This window comes from Macaca nemestrina, chromosome 4 (assembly GCF_043159975.1).
Source record: "Macaca nemestrina isolate mMacNem1 chromosome 4, mMacNem.hap1, whole genome shotgun sequence".
NCBI classification, from domain to species: Eukaryota; Metazoa; Chordata; class Mammalia; order Primates; family Cercopithecidae; genus Macaca; species Macaca nemestrina.
In genome coordinates, this window is record NC_092128.1 from 181,091,394 (window position 1) to 181,105,430 (window position 14,037).

General features: G+C 39.7%; 1 long non-coding RNA gene across 1 annotated transcript in view; it reads right to left on the reverse strand.

Annotated features, from left to right (window-relative positions):
• LOC105472639 (uncharacterized) overlaps positions 1-14,037 on the reverse strand; it is a 77,674-nt gene that overhangs the window by 43,947 nt on the left and 19,690 nt on the right. Inside the window, exon 3 of the long non-coding RNA XR_981688.2 lies at positions 4,507-4,613. This is a non-coding gene — a long non-coding RNA (uncharacterized lncRNA). The remainder of the gene's footprint in view (positions 1-4,506; positions 4,614-14,037) is intronic.

Consider the following 14,037-nt stretch of genomic DNA (forward strand, 5'->3'; position numbering starts at 1 on the left):
TTTCTGACACAGTTGGGTTCCTTTCTTACTGTCTGTGTTTCTTCTCAAGTGCCCCCCTCTTCCATTCAGCCAACATGCTGGTTGATTTTTAAAATTTAACTTACATATAGCAAAACTGTAATTCTGTACATCAAATTTGTATGTCACTCTTTGTGACATACTGTTTTATGCATTTTGACAAATTGATAGTCATCTATTTACTGCCACAGTTTCTTAGAGCACAATTCCATTCCCACTCCCCTAATTTCCTCATGACCCCAGCTTGTAGTCTGGCCTTTTAAAAAGGTTCATTTCTGGTGTATATAAATTAATATTTGTATGTTGACCTTGTATCCTGTGACTTGGATGAACTTGCTTACTAAATCAAGGAGCTTTCTTTTATTCCCTAGATTCTTTTCTGGATTTTTGTATGTAGAGAATAATATCTGTAGAGAGTAAGATCTATAACTAGAGACAGTTTTATTTCTTCTTTTCTAGTCTGTATGCTTTTTTGTTTTCTGCCATATTGCACAGAGTAGGAACCCAGAACAATGCTGGATACAGGGAATGAGAAAACCTCCTTAACTTGTTGAAGATCTTAGGGGGAAAGATGACAAGTCTTTCACTATTAAGTATAATTATAATTAATTATTTCAATATCCTTTATTGGTTAAAGGCAGGTTCCTAGGTGATAACAAGTTTTTTTCATGAATAGATCTTGACTTTTGTCAAATGCTTTTTCTGTATCTGTTGAATGGAACACACACACACACACACACACGCACACATATATATATATTTTTTTCCTTTTTAGTCTGTTAATATGTTAATTAAACTGGCTGCTTTTTGAATGTTAAATCAGTCTGGTAGTTTTTGGAATAAACTCCACTTGGACTGATGTATTATATTTTTAATATATTGTTTGCTGAAAAAATATTGGTATAATGCATTATACTTAGCGTTGGCAGTAAAGACCTCTATGTTCTTTAAAAACCAAACACCGGGGCCAGAGTACTGCTGGAAGCTAATCTCCTCCTCCCTGGGAGCCACACAGATTAGGGCAACTGGAAGCAAAGGGCTGTGGAAGAGAGGAAGCCAGGGTGCTGCTGTTGCACCCCGTTCCTGCCTGGCTTGGACATATCTGGAACTGACCTCATTCTTTCACCATGGTGGACAGAATTCTAAAGCTATCTCCCTAAAATGTCGTCCCCTGGTTATATAATCAAGCGCTAATCCAGGTAATGCTGTGAAGGGACTTGGTAACTCGAATTAAGAAGGCTAATCACCTGACCTGAAAGTATGGCAATTATCTTGGGTTACTGAGTAGGTCCAATGTAATCACATGAGCTCTTAAAAACAGAAGAGGAAGCCAGACAGATGCAGCAGAAGGGCTGGCGAGACTGGAAAAATGGGAAGAACTTTGTCTGCCCTTGCTGGTTTTGAGGATGAAGATGGAGGAAGGGACCACTGAGGAATGTGGGTGGGCTTTAGAAGCCGAGAATGATGCTCGCAAGAAAGCAAGTAAGGGAATGAGACCTCAGCTCAACAACCACATGAAACTTAACTCTGCTAGCACCCGGAACGAGTTTGGAAACAGATTTATTCCCCAAACCTCCAGAAAGGAACACAGCTCCCTGAGACCTTGATTTCGGCCTATGAGACCCAGAGCAGAGAACAAGCTCAGCCCCGCTATATGTGTACTTCTGACCTCCAAAACTGTGGGATAATAGATAGACACTGTTTTAAGATGCTAAATTTGTGGAAATTTGTTAAGGCAACAATAAAAAACAAATGCTTTGGCTTAGCAAACATATACTGAAGACCTTCTATGTGTCAGGGACTGTCAGGTGCTGAAGATACGGAGACTAGAAGAAAGACGACCTCTTTCTCTAAGGAGCGCACCAACCAGAGGGAGACTCTAACACCAAACAAAACGTGGAGGTATTCTGTATATGTGCCATAAAAGCAAAGCTTATCTTGGTTGCAAAGAATAAAAAGCAATTCTGGCTAAGTTTAAATAACAAAAGAAAAAGAAAGAGAGATGATGTGCTTTTAATTTTGAGAGCAAAGATACTGGAAGATTCTAGTAAATGAAGGAAACTTTAAATATGTCAGATTTAGGGAAGGGAGGACCAGTACCTTCCCAGGAACCTCAGTCATAGAAGTTTGTAGACTTTCCGCTGGTACTTTAACTCTGATCCCACAGTTACTGGTCTTCATTTATCCTTTCCAAATTTCAAATTGTAAGGGGGAAAAAGATAAGGCTTAGCTTGGTCTTCTTCAAGGATGGCATCAATCTATTCATGAAGGATCCTCCCCTCCCCAGCCCAAACATTAGGCCCCACCTTAAAGACTAGTAACCAAATTTCGACATGAGGTTTAGAGGGGATAAATATCCAAATTATAGCAAGGGTAACCTGCTTTACTTAGAGTCCATTAAAAGAAACATCTTCACAGCAACATGTAGCCTGGTGTTTGATCAAATTTCTGGGTAACGTGGACTAGGCAAGTTGACCCATAAAATTGAGCATCACGTCTTGTGGTACACATAACCTGGGGGTCTAGCTCTATGGATCAGAGCCTCGTCCCCAGAAAGAAGCCTCTTTATGGGTCTTAAAGTTAGTCAAACAGGTGCTCCCAAGACTGTCTAGCTGTCAGCCACACTTTAATTACCTCTAAAATGAGGATGGTAATACTCATAGGATTTTTTTTGCATAGCTTGGAAAAAAGATTATGAGAGTAAAATGATTCTGCTAACTGTTAAGTGATGTGCGTATGTGAAGTTGGCATTATGTATTTTAAATTAAAATTCAAGGAAAGTTGGCAAACTTTGAAATCTAGAATTTGCACTTGCTACTAAAAACGAGTAATTTTTAAGTGAGACGTCAGGAAACCCCAAAGCCTTTTCCTGATTCCAAATGCTGTCAGAAGCTCCTCAAAGCAAAATTCCACCGTCTGCACTTTAAATTGAAAAGTGAAACTGCGATCATCCCTGTCTATCAGAAACAGCCACAGGCTGACAAATTGCAACAGGATAAGGTTGTCCCAACCCCAAATGACAAACACTCACTGCCCTGAAGGACAAAAGTGGGAAAAAAAACTAAACAAAAATCACGAGTTGAGCCAGAGATGTTTGTGACCCAACAGAAGAGGGACTTTTCATATTCTCTTGTGCTTTCCTGGTCTTTACTGGATGAAACATCAGAGCATCTATGCTGATTGTATTTTGACAAAACTATCAGAGGACAGAGTGAGTCTTACAAAATTTGTTTATATTATATGCTTCACCGTCAGCCCTTTCTTTGTAGCACAGCTGAGTGCTAAACTTAGCCCCAACTTTTAAAAAATTAAAATTGGTCAATATTGCAACCCTTTCCTAGCCCTTCTGTCTTCTGTCCCTCCCTTTCTTCTATCCTTACAGATGTAATTCAGGCAGAATTCTGACATTCATGTATCAAACTTGCTGTTGTCGGCATCATTTTGCTTAGTGTTCATTATCATTTCTGAAGGGTTGTATCAGGCAAAGGCATCCTTGTTCTCCAAGCAAGGAAGACCCAGCCAGACAGTTGTCAAGGCAACAGAAAATGCACACTGTGAACTACCAAGAAAAGGCCGTTTCTGGCTGCTAAGAGTCTTTGCACTGTGGAGGCTCAAACTTAATTTTTGGGCTTGGCAAAAAGAAGTATTTTATGGCTAATTATAAAATGTACCCAACGTTATTAGACTGGGGGATAGATGACTGCCTGCTAAATGTGTTGTGAAAAATTAAAGCAGTTTTCAGAGCGGAGGGACCTAAACTCAGTGTGCCCAAAGGACGATTGCTTATTTTTGTCATTCTTTATAGCTGGGATAGAACAGTTGATTTGAGTCTCATTATCTATTTTGCTGTCTTAGGTGTTCAAAACAAGGTAGAAAGTGCACTGTCCATATTTAGATTTTTTCTGGGGGAGGGGGGGCGGCTAGGACAGCCTTTAAATAGCATGTTTGTTGGTCCACATTAAGAGTCGTACATTACACTCAGCAGGTGAGACTAAGGATCAGAGTCTGTGGGCAAATTTCGTACATTAGCTGCTATCATTTCTCCTCCACATCTATTGATTTATTTATTTTTGTCTTCTATTCTCTTCCCATGTACTTGCTTGTCAACAAACCCCAAATAAATGCCACATATTACGTTAATAAAAGACATGGTGGTTAGGAATTGAAAGTGTCAGGGTGAAAACACTGGTATGATAATCCACCTTCTTAATAAGGTTGTTCTTTTGTAAACAATGTTTTAAAATCTAACTTTGTATGAATGGTTGATTCAAAGCCTGGTGGCCAGTCTTACAGTGAATGGAGACTCAGTTAATACAGTCGTTGAATAATCCATGTTAAGGCTTCACTTTTTTTCTTTTTGGGTGAGCCTCCACTCATTGAAAACAAGGTAAACTTAGATTGAGGTTGACACGATTGGGTATCTTTCCTCAGGATCTCCCCCTAAAGAGGAAAACTGAACCATCCTTTAGAAGAGGAAATATGATTTACCTGAGGAAGAGGTAATATATTTCTTTCTACACTCAGCTGATTGACCATGGAATAAAATAGTATTTGTAGTCCTCTCTCGGGTACAGAAGGCTCACGAAGTTGATCTCCTGAAAGAAAACAATGCTATGGAAACTAAGTATGTTTTAATGTTTAATGTGCATTGTATTTACTCATAGGTATTCAAACAGCATCCCTCCCTTTAGCCTGAATTGTTCCCAGGATTGTATTTTATACACTAGGCACATCGATATAGGCAAAGGAATGGGGAAGGTAATTATCCAGCAATCAGACATGTCAACTAGGCTTGTTTGGATAACCGACAGCAGTGAATCAGGTTCATCGCCTCTATTGCTTTGTGGGACTCTGTTTCTCTTTATAGCATTTCCACATGTGTTGAAACAGGTCCTAAATGTAGGTGTTCAGGATATTAAAACTAGAGCTTTCTAAAAGGACTGAGTATAATTAACTCTTGACTTAAGTTCCTTTTTTAAATTTCATTTCTATCTCTGGTTTAGAGGCAGTGGGAGCTGTGAAATGGAAAAATGGACCAAAATAAGAAACTGAAGTGAAATGACTGAAATCTGTTTCCCCATAGCCAGCTTTCTGGAGCGTTTCAACAGCGCCAGTCATCCTTGCATACACTGAGTTCCTACTACATTCCAGGTGTTGTAAAATTTTCTGTGGGGTAGAAAGTAGGAGAATAAAAATCAAAGTGATGCCTGGTCCAGCTCTCGAAATCCTCAGATTCGAATCAAATGCAGATTCGGTCTGAACTTGCATGATCAGAATGTACCGAGGGCCCCGATCAACGTGTATACAGGTTCCACAGGAACACAGAGGAGAGAGCGGCTTTCTCGGCCTGGAGGAGTTGGGAAGGTTCCACCGAAGAGGTGGATCTTGAAGAATGGGTAGGAGTTCAACATGTAGAGAAACGGGATGTGAGGCTGACAGAGCATTCCCAACAGTGCACATGTGGCTGAAAGGAAGAGCTCGATGCACTCAAGCAGCAGAGAGTTTTTTCACAAGGCAGGGGGCTCAGGCCACTTGCACGGATGGAAAGGAAGGGACCTAAGAAAGGCTTTTTAAGGCAGGAAGAGCTGGCTGTGTCCCCAAGAAGCTTCTATATGCTGTGCTAAAGAGCTTGGCATTTCGCTCCTGGGTTACAGGACCTCTGAAAGGTTTTAAGCAGAGGATGACCCTGATTCTGTTCATGTTTTGAAGAGACTCTGGTAGGTGGAAGGACAAAGGGTTGATTGGAGTGATAGTTAAAGGTGGAGACAGACTCAGAGATTAAGGGATGGCTCAAGGGAGATACAGGGACTTGAACAAAGGCAGGGGGCATGGGGATGGAGATGAAAGGAAACCATCAGAAAAGAAGGGGCCAAAGAGGGAGGTTATCTTGGCAGAGGAAAGACATTATTCATCTTGATTGGTTGGAAGCGTGGGTCTGGAGCTCATAAGACAGATCATGGATAGGGATATAGCTCAGGGTCTGGGGTCCTGACTCCACCCAAGGGTCTTACCTCTGAGAGTGATGACTGAGCTTCTGGAGGTCTTGAATTTCCTGAAATTGTATGTAAAATGGAAGGTGCGTGTGTATACATTTCCTAAGGAATGAGTCAATAGCTTTCATCAGTTTCTCAAATGGGTCCTTAACCCCTAAAAGATTAATAATGAACACAACCCAAGAGGTTGGAAAATGGAATATAGTACAGCACCAAAAAACATGATCTTAAATGAGGATCTGTCTACAGGGTGTTAAACAGAAGTGAGAGTAACCCAGTGAGCAATGGAGAGGAGAGGAAGGTCCTGGCAGACTTGAATCCCCTTCCCCCTTAGGCTGAGAACTCAGTGTTGCTCTTCTCAACTCCATCTAACTGTCCCCAACTCTAATCTCTCCCCATATCTACTTCATATGAATCAAAGGAAATAACATAGAGAGCCTGTAAACTCTGAAATGCTCTGCAAGTGTCTAGCTATCATTTAAAAGATGAAATGAAATATGGCAACACCATTTAATGCCATGTAAGCTTTTATTAGTTCTGCCCATCTCCATGGAAAATATCTGTGACATTCAAAATGCCTGTTGATGCTACATTCACTAACCCTTTTATTAATAAGTGAGCATGTAAAGTTCACACACCTCAGACACTAAGATATGCTATCAACACACATCGATGCCTTCCTCCTAATTCAGGGCTGGGTAGGATGGGCCTGAGACAACACAGATGGACGGCCAATGACTCAGAGGTGGAATGTGGAATGCAACCCAGTGGTACTGTGCAGCGATGCAATCAGTTAGAAACAACATCTAACTTTTCAGTGCAGCTTAAATGATGTTGAATTAGCCATGGTGTGATGGCACAATTATGTCTCAACATCACTGTGCTAAATCTAAACCAGAAGGAAGCCCTGTGTGCAGAAAGTGATGGTAGAAAAAAGCTCTATTAAGATTTGTTTCAGAACAGAGTCAATATATACTATAAATTAAAAAAAAAAATTCTGTCACGATTGTAGCTGATGTGAGAAATTTTGGCATGTCATTTATAGCCCAGATTCCCATTTGAAGTAAAATGCAGCCAGATTGCAAGAACAGGGTTTTGAGCCATAGAACTGATCATAGAGCTGATGGAGCCACATAGAAAGAATCGTTGATGGGAGTGGGTTCTCTGCATTTAGATTTCTGAGATGAGGGATAAGGAAGAACCCTCTAATCCCAGGTGTCTAAAATAGCCATGGGTCATTTAAGACAATTATCCACCAAAGATTCCTTAACAAATTTTTTTCTTTTTTGTTTTTTTGAGACAGAGTCTCACTCTGTTGCCCAGGCTGGAGTACAGTGGTGCGATCTCAGCTCACTGCAAGCTCCGCCTCCTGGGTCCATGCCATTCTCCTGCCTCAGCCTCCTGAGTAGCTGGGACTACAGGCACCCACCACCACGCCTGGCTAATTTATTTATTTAATTTTTTTTTTGTATTTTTAGTAGAGACGGGGTTTCACCATATTAGCCAGGATGGTCTCGATCTCCTGACTGGTGATCTGCCTGCCTCAGCCTCCCAAAGTGCTGGGATTATAGGCATGAGCCACCGCGCCCAGCCACCTTAACAAATTTTTTTCTAAAGTCGGGTTTAGGCACATGGTAGGAAGGAAAATTAAAAAGAATTTGTTTCTTAAATGAGTTATTAGAGAAATAGATTTGATTAGAAATGAATCCATGAAATTAAAATGTTAGGATGATTTAAAGTAGAACATCACTTTTTTCTTGTGAAGGTCAAATGAGGGGTGTGCTTGTGAGAAAGGAAAAGGACAAGAGCAAGGAAAGCAAATTAAAACCAACATTGGGTTGTGCAATGGACTAAATGTGTTCCCTTAAAATTCATATATTGGAATCTTGACACCAATGTGATGGGAATAAGAGGTGGGGCCTTTAGGAAGAGATTAAGTCATGAGAGGGAGCCCGCATAAATTAGATTAGTGCCTTTTTAAAAGGGACTCCCAAGAGCTCTCTCAGCCTGTTTGCTGCCTGTGAGGACACAAATAGAAGGCAGCTGTCTGCAAACTTGGAAGGGAGTCCTCACCAGAACCCAACCCTGCTGGCTTCCTGATCTTGGACTTCTAGGACTGTGAGAAACACTTGTCTGTTGTTTATAAGCCACCATCTCTATGACACTTTGTTATGGCAGCCTGACCTGACTAAGGCAAGTTGGGAGTCAGAACTCTCAAATTCTCTGAATCTCAGCCCTGACATTCAATATCTATGGGTGGCATGATGGGCATGGCACTTCACAGATTTGTTTCCTGACTTTTAATCTAAACGAGAATGAGTACAATCACTACTGCCTACCTGAGATCATTGCACAAAAGTGTTTTATCAACTGTTAAATAAATAATTTATTTTGGCACCATCTTGACATTTTAAATGTCTATATGAAAATTTTCTCTGCTTGTCACCACTACCTCCTGTCCTTATAGAAACGTATTTTCATGAGCTGTCTGGTTCAGAGTTTAAAAGCAGGGAGAATAATTATTCAACCATAATTGATGTCAAGCAATGTTGTAAAATTTCTTAAGTTATCAGAGTCTAAGCACTCTTGGTTATGAAACCCAAATAATAACAATGCATGTGAAACTGTTTTGTAAACTGTAATGCTCAATGCAAATGTCATTTATTTATTTCAGTCTCTCTCTTACAAAAGTCTATTTGTCTGATCTTTTTGCTGCTGGTATATTTTTGCCCTAGTAAGTTCAAAAAAATTAAAAATTCATAATTCCTGGCTTAAGATACCTCTCTGGGAATTCTGAGAGTTTTTTTCTATATAGATCTGCATTGCCTGCCTGATTCCAACACATCTCAACTGGGCTGCTCCTACGCCAAGCATTTATTTCATGAGCTTGCATCTCACTCCCTTCTCACCTTCTCCATTAACCTTTACCTTGGAAACATCAGATCTGCTCTCATCTAAGCCAAAACATTATCCAATTTTATATCCATTAGGTAATGCCTTGTGATTCAAACTACATCTCAAGATTTTCCTTGTTGAGAAAGCTTATCTCAAGGTGCTTGGAGGGGTGACAAGGATGCAATTCGTTAATCATTGTAGCTCTTCATATTTAGAGAATGCAGCAATTAAAAGGTGCTTCCTCATATACATGTGACCTTGTTTGATCTTTACTTAAAGAAAAACATAGTACCTATAGTTAAGTATTTAACATTATTCTATTCATTGAGCAAAGTGAGAAAACCAGCAATGTTTAAATCAATAAAGTCGAAAATATCTCAAATGATAAGCAAAACAGTGAAGTTTGCATTTTTTCTGTCTACATCTAAGTTTTTTTCTTTCAGGATTTTTTCTCTGTTTTTGGTTTTCTGAAGTTTGAATATAATATGTCTACATGTGTGTTTTGTTAGTTTTTCACTTATCCTATTTGGTGTACTCTGTGGCTTGGTGTTTCTCATTACTTTTGGAAAGTTCTCGGTCATTGTTTCTTTACATATTTCTTCTGCTCCATTCTGTTTCTTCTCCTACTAGTCTTCTAATTACACGTATATTGCATCTTTTGAAATTGTCCCACAGTTCATAATTGTTCTGTTGTGCTTTTATCATTCTTTTTTTCTCTCTGTACTTCAATTTGGAAAGTTTTCATTGATCTATCTTCAAGTTCAATGATTCTTTCTTTGGCTGTGTCTAATCCACTAATGAGCCTATCAGAGGCATTCTTGATTTCTGTTAGTGTTTTTCATTTCTAGCATTTCCTTTTGATACTTTTCTAGCGTTTCCATCTCTCTACTTCATTATCCACCTGTTCTTTCATGTCTATTTTTTTCATTAATTACCTTAACATATTAATTATAGTTACTTTAAATTCCATAATGATTACAACATGTGTTTCATATCTGAGTCTAGTTCTTAAACTTGTTTAGTCTCTTCAGAATGTTTTTTTCTCATCATTTGACATGTCTTATAATATTTTGTTGAAAGTCAGATACAATGTATTGAGTAATAGGAAGTGAAATAGGCATTTAGTGTAAGAATTAATGGTCGTCTGGCCAGAAGTTTGTTTGTGTTTAGTGTTTGCTATAGTTGTATGTTACAAATATAAATATACCCAGAGGTTTCAAATTTCTCTAGTGTCTTTGTCTTTGTCTCATCTCTTGCCTTTGGGCTTCCCTAAGTACTCCTTCTTAGAGAGAGTCTGTGTCACCTCTTTCAGCTGTGCTTGCTGTTTATACTGTATTCCTGTTGATGTGATGGTAAGGTGCAGGGGAGGAGGAGTATTCTCTAATTTTATTAATAAATCTCAGTCTTTTAATGGGGCTGTGTCTTGGGGCTATAACCTTTACAAGGTTTCTCCTTTGGTACTCTCGCTTCCCCCTGCCTCCTACTCCCTTTCCTGTCTGCAGCCTCCCCAACCTATTTCCTGGAAGCCATGGTCCTTGTTGAATACGGGGATCTTTTGCCACCTATAAAAGTAGACAGAGAGTTTGCGGGGGGTGCTTTCCACTGGAATATGACTCTGGCAAAGTCTTTTCTCTTGGAGCACAGGCTTTTGTTGCAGACACATTTCACAAAGATTACTCTCCCCCTTCTCCTGCCAGAACCTTGAAGGGATCTCTCAGATCTTCATCTTGAGAACCTGTAAATTTCCTAGAGGTAAAGCCAATGATTGTATGGGGTCCCTGAGGACTGGGGACCCCTGGAAGTTTCTGACTTTCATGCTAGTCTACACTCCTGGTTTATCAAAATTTCCATTTGAGTGTTCCTATGAGTTTATGCTTCATGTGGTTTCTGCTCCAGGTAAGCAGATTTGGTTATATTTCCCCAGATTTGGGGATGGCAGTTTGCCCTAAAGCCACAATTCTTTCATTGTTCCAAGAAATATAATTGATTTTCCAAGAAAAAGTCCAGCTTTTTTGTTGTAAGAATAAAACGATGATTTCCAAAGTATTTACATGTCAGAAAGGGAGCCAGATGTCCCAAGTCATTTCCTTTACCCAAGAGCCTTTACCAGCTTCTAAGCAAGAAAAAGAAAAATCTATAAACAAGCCACCATCTACCTGTTGCTATTAGTAAAACCATTTTTGTGTTACTAGCAAAGAGGAAGGAAATGCCAATGTATTGACTTCTCTATCTGCCCATTCTCTATGGAGGAGGAAAGCCAGCAGAAAAGTGCTGAAAAATAGCTTTGAGGCATAAAAAGCTAAGGCATACTATGCTGCAGGATGATAGCAATCTGTCCAGCAGAAGGCTCAGTCTGACTGTGGCCATCAGGGGTGTCTTAGGAGGGATCCAGGCCCCCAGAGATTAGAACAACCTCCATATATTTCCCACTTCTGGGTAGTTATTGATCTGCTGTCCACAAAATCATGGCAACTCATAAAATCACAAAAATTTGCAAGTTGGAACTGGAAGATTCTCAGGGCTTTATTTATTTATTTATTTTTTACAAATGAGGAAACTAAGTCCTAGAGAGTCTGGTTCAAAGCAACACAGGTAGCTCTTGACAGATTGTGGGTTGGTGGCAGGGGAGCGGGGGCAGTCTACACTTTTTTCAATGCCTTTTGCTCCTACTCTAAATTACTTTTATTTTCGTTTTATCCTACCCTTTGGAGCATAAGATTTCTATGTACTTGTATATATACTTTTCTCCTTAGTATGCTGGCTCCCTAAGGAGGGTAGAAACTGGCCCTTTATGTTATTTATTTATTTATTTATTTTTGAGACGGAGTCTCTGTCGCCCAGGCTGGAGTGCAGTGGCCGGATCTCAGCTCACTGCAAGCTCCACCTCCCGGGTTTATGCCATTCTCCTGCCTCAGCCTCCGGAGTAGCTGGGACTACAGGCGCCCGCCACCTCGCCCGGCTAGTTTTTTGTATTTTTTAGTAAAGACAGGGTTTCACCGTGTTAGCCAGGATGGTCTCGATCTCCTGACCTCATGATCCGCCCGTCTCAGCTTCCCAAAGTGCTGGGATTACAGGCTTGAGCCACCGCGCCCGGCCTGGCCCTTTATGTTATTACTAAACTCCTCTAGGCATTTATAAAGATGAAAAATGTCAAAAAAAAAAAAAAGAGAGAAAAATATAGCAGTGCTGAAGATGGGGAAAAAGAGGTAGGCAAGACTTATTTATTTCCCTTCCACCTTGTCATCTAGGCATTTTGCAAGCATATCACAACAGTATAAATCTGCTATATCTGCTGTCACCTCCAACACCCTTCCATTCCACCTGAGATCATGTTAGGAAAAGAAATGAGGAAGACATTTGTGTTCTTCTTGCTCATTGTTTCAAATGATGAGAAAGTCTTTGATGAGACAGAAAGAAGAATGAGGCAAAGCAAGAATAATAAACCCAAGTGCAATGATAAAACCAAGTGTGCAGTGGGAAAATATGCAAGACTAAATCTGAATCCTTCAACGTGAGTCATCTGAGGATACCTTTGAAAATGGTATTTTTATTTGGTTCGTCTGAAACATTATGTAGCTTTTGTCCTGTGCTTGGTTATCTTGGAGTCTTAGCTGTCAGAGAAGGAAGGGACCTGAGAGCCTGCCTTGTTTAATGTTCCTCATGCTGCACTGGAATCCACTGAATCACCAGGGATGAGCTGACCTCTGCTGAACTCAACCCCACCCACACTCACCCCTAGTGGGGCACTCATTAATCCTCAATCCACTTACTTTACGTTCTAGGGCTTTGGATGTTAGAAAGTCCGTTGTCTTGTGGAACTGAATATGATTTCCTTATAAATCCATGAATTGGTCTTAATTACATCATAAAATAAATATGCTTGACAATTCAGCTATTAAGCAAAGTATACATTTTGTATTAATTGGATGAAGTCTTTTTAAGGAGAAATCTTGGACAAAACTTGACAATCTATTCTTTTATTTACATGGATCTCCAAACAATATGAACCAAAATGGCTAGCCTGAGTGATTTAAGGAGTTCAGCAAATTGACCTATAAATAAAGCGGAGGCTAAAGTAGTTTGAAATACAGGACATAGAAATGTTTTTACTTCTCCCCAAGTAGTGAATGACCACATGTCCCTGTGGGATACTCAGGGCAGGAATATGCCCCCAATTTGTGGAGATGAAGGATCACTTTCTCATCTAGAGTGGTAAATTATATTAATTGGAGAAAGTGGTGAATTATATTAAAGGAGGCATTTCCACTTCCAACTCTTCAGATACACATGGAAATGGGCAGTTCTGAGTATATTTAGAGACACCGTGTTGCACTAGACATTAGAGAACGCAAGTGTCACATTACATGGTGATAGGTGAAATTGAAATTAGTTACTTGAACATTCTCTTTTTCAGAAAGATCCTGGACCTTGCATTAGAAAAACTTGGAAGAAGTCACAAGGTATGGAGACATTATTGATATCAAACGTGATTTCAGATAGGCTGTTTGTTCTAACCTCAGCCAAATTCCGGCCCCACTGGGGAGGCAGCAAGCTGATAGCAGGAGGAATGTGGAAGAGACAAAGGCTTGCGGAAAATGGACCAAAGAGGAAACAAGGCAGAAGTTCTCTATCTCTTTTGATTGGGGCCAACTATGAGAAGAGACAGCCCCAGTGAGAAAAAGTGAACTCCAAGCTCCATGGATCAGCAGGGAGACATGAGGGGAAAGTCTTAGTACCTGAGCTCTGTGTATATACAAGAAAATGCAAATACAAATTAAGCACCAAGAAATTACACATCTATATGCACAAAGGATAAGAGAAAAAGGCAAATTTACAATGTGACGTCACTAATTAAAAGAACTAGGGAGGGGCAAGAGGTATCCTACTGTTGTAGATCCCAGACTCTTTGAGTTTATTAATTTTTAAAACTAGAATGTTGAGTTCATTTGTTTAAAATATTAAATGCAATTCAAATAATGATATCTTAATGATTATTCAGAATCAAAATTTTATTTGTCAAAAAGAATGCTGAAAAAGGTCACATTCAAAGAAAATAATGATTATATGACTAAAGATAGTAATTAATTTCTCAGGAAAAAAATGAACCACCCACACATAAAATCCTTCATCT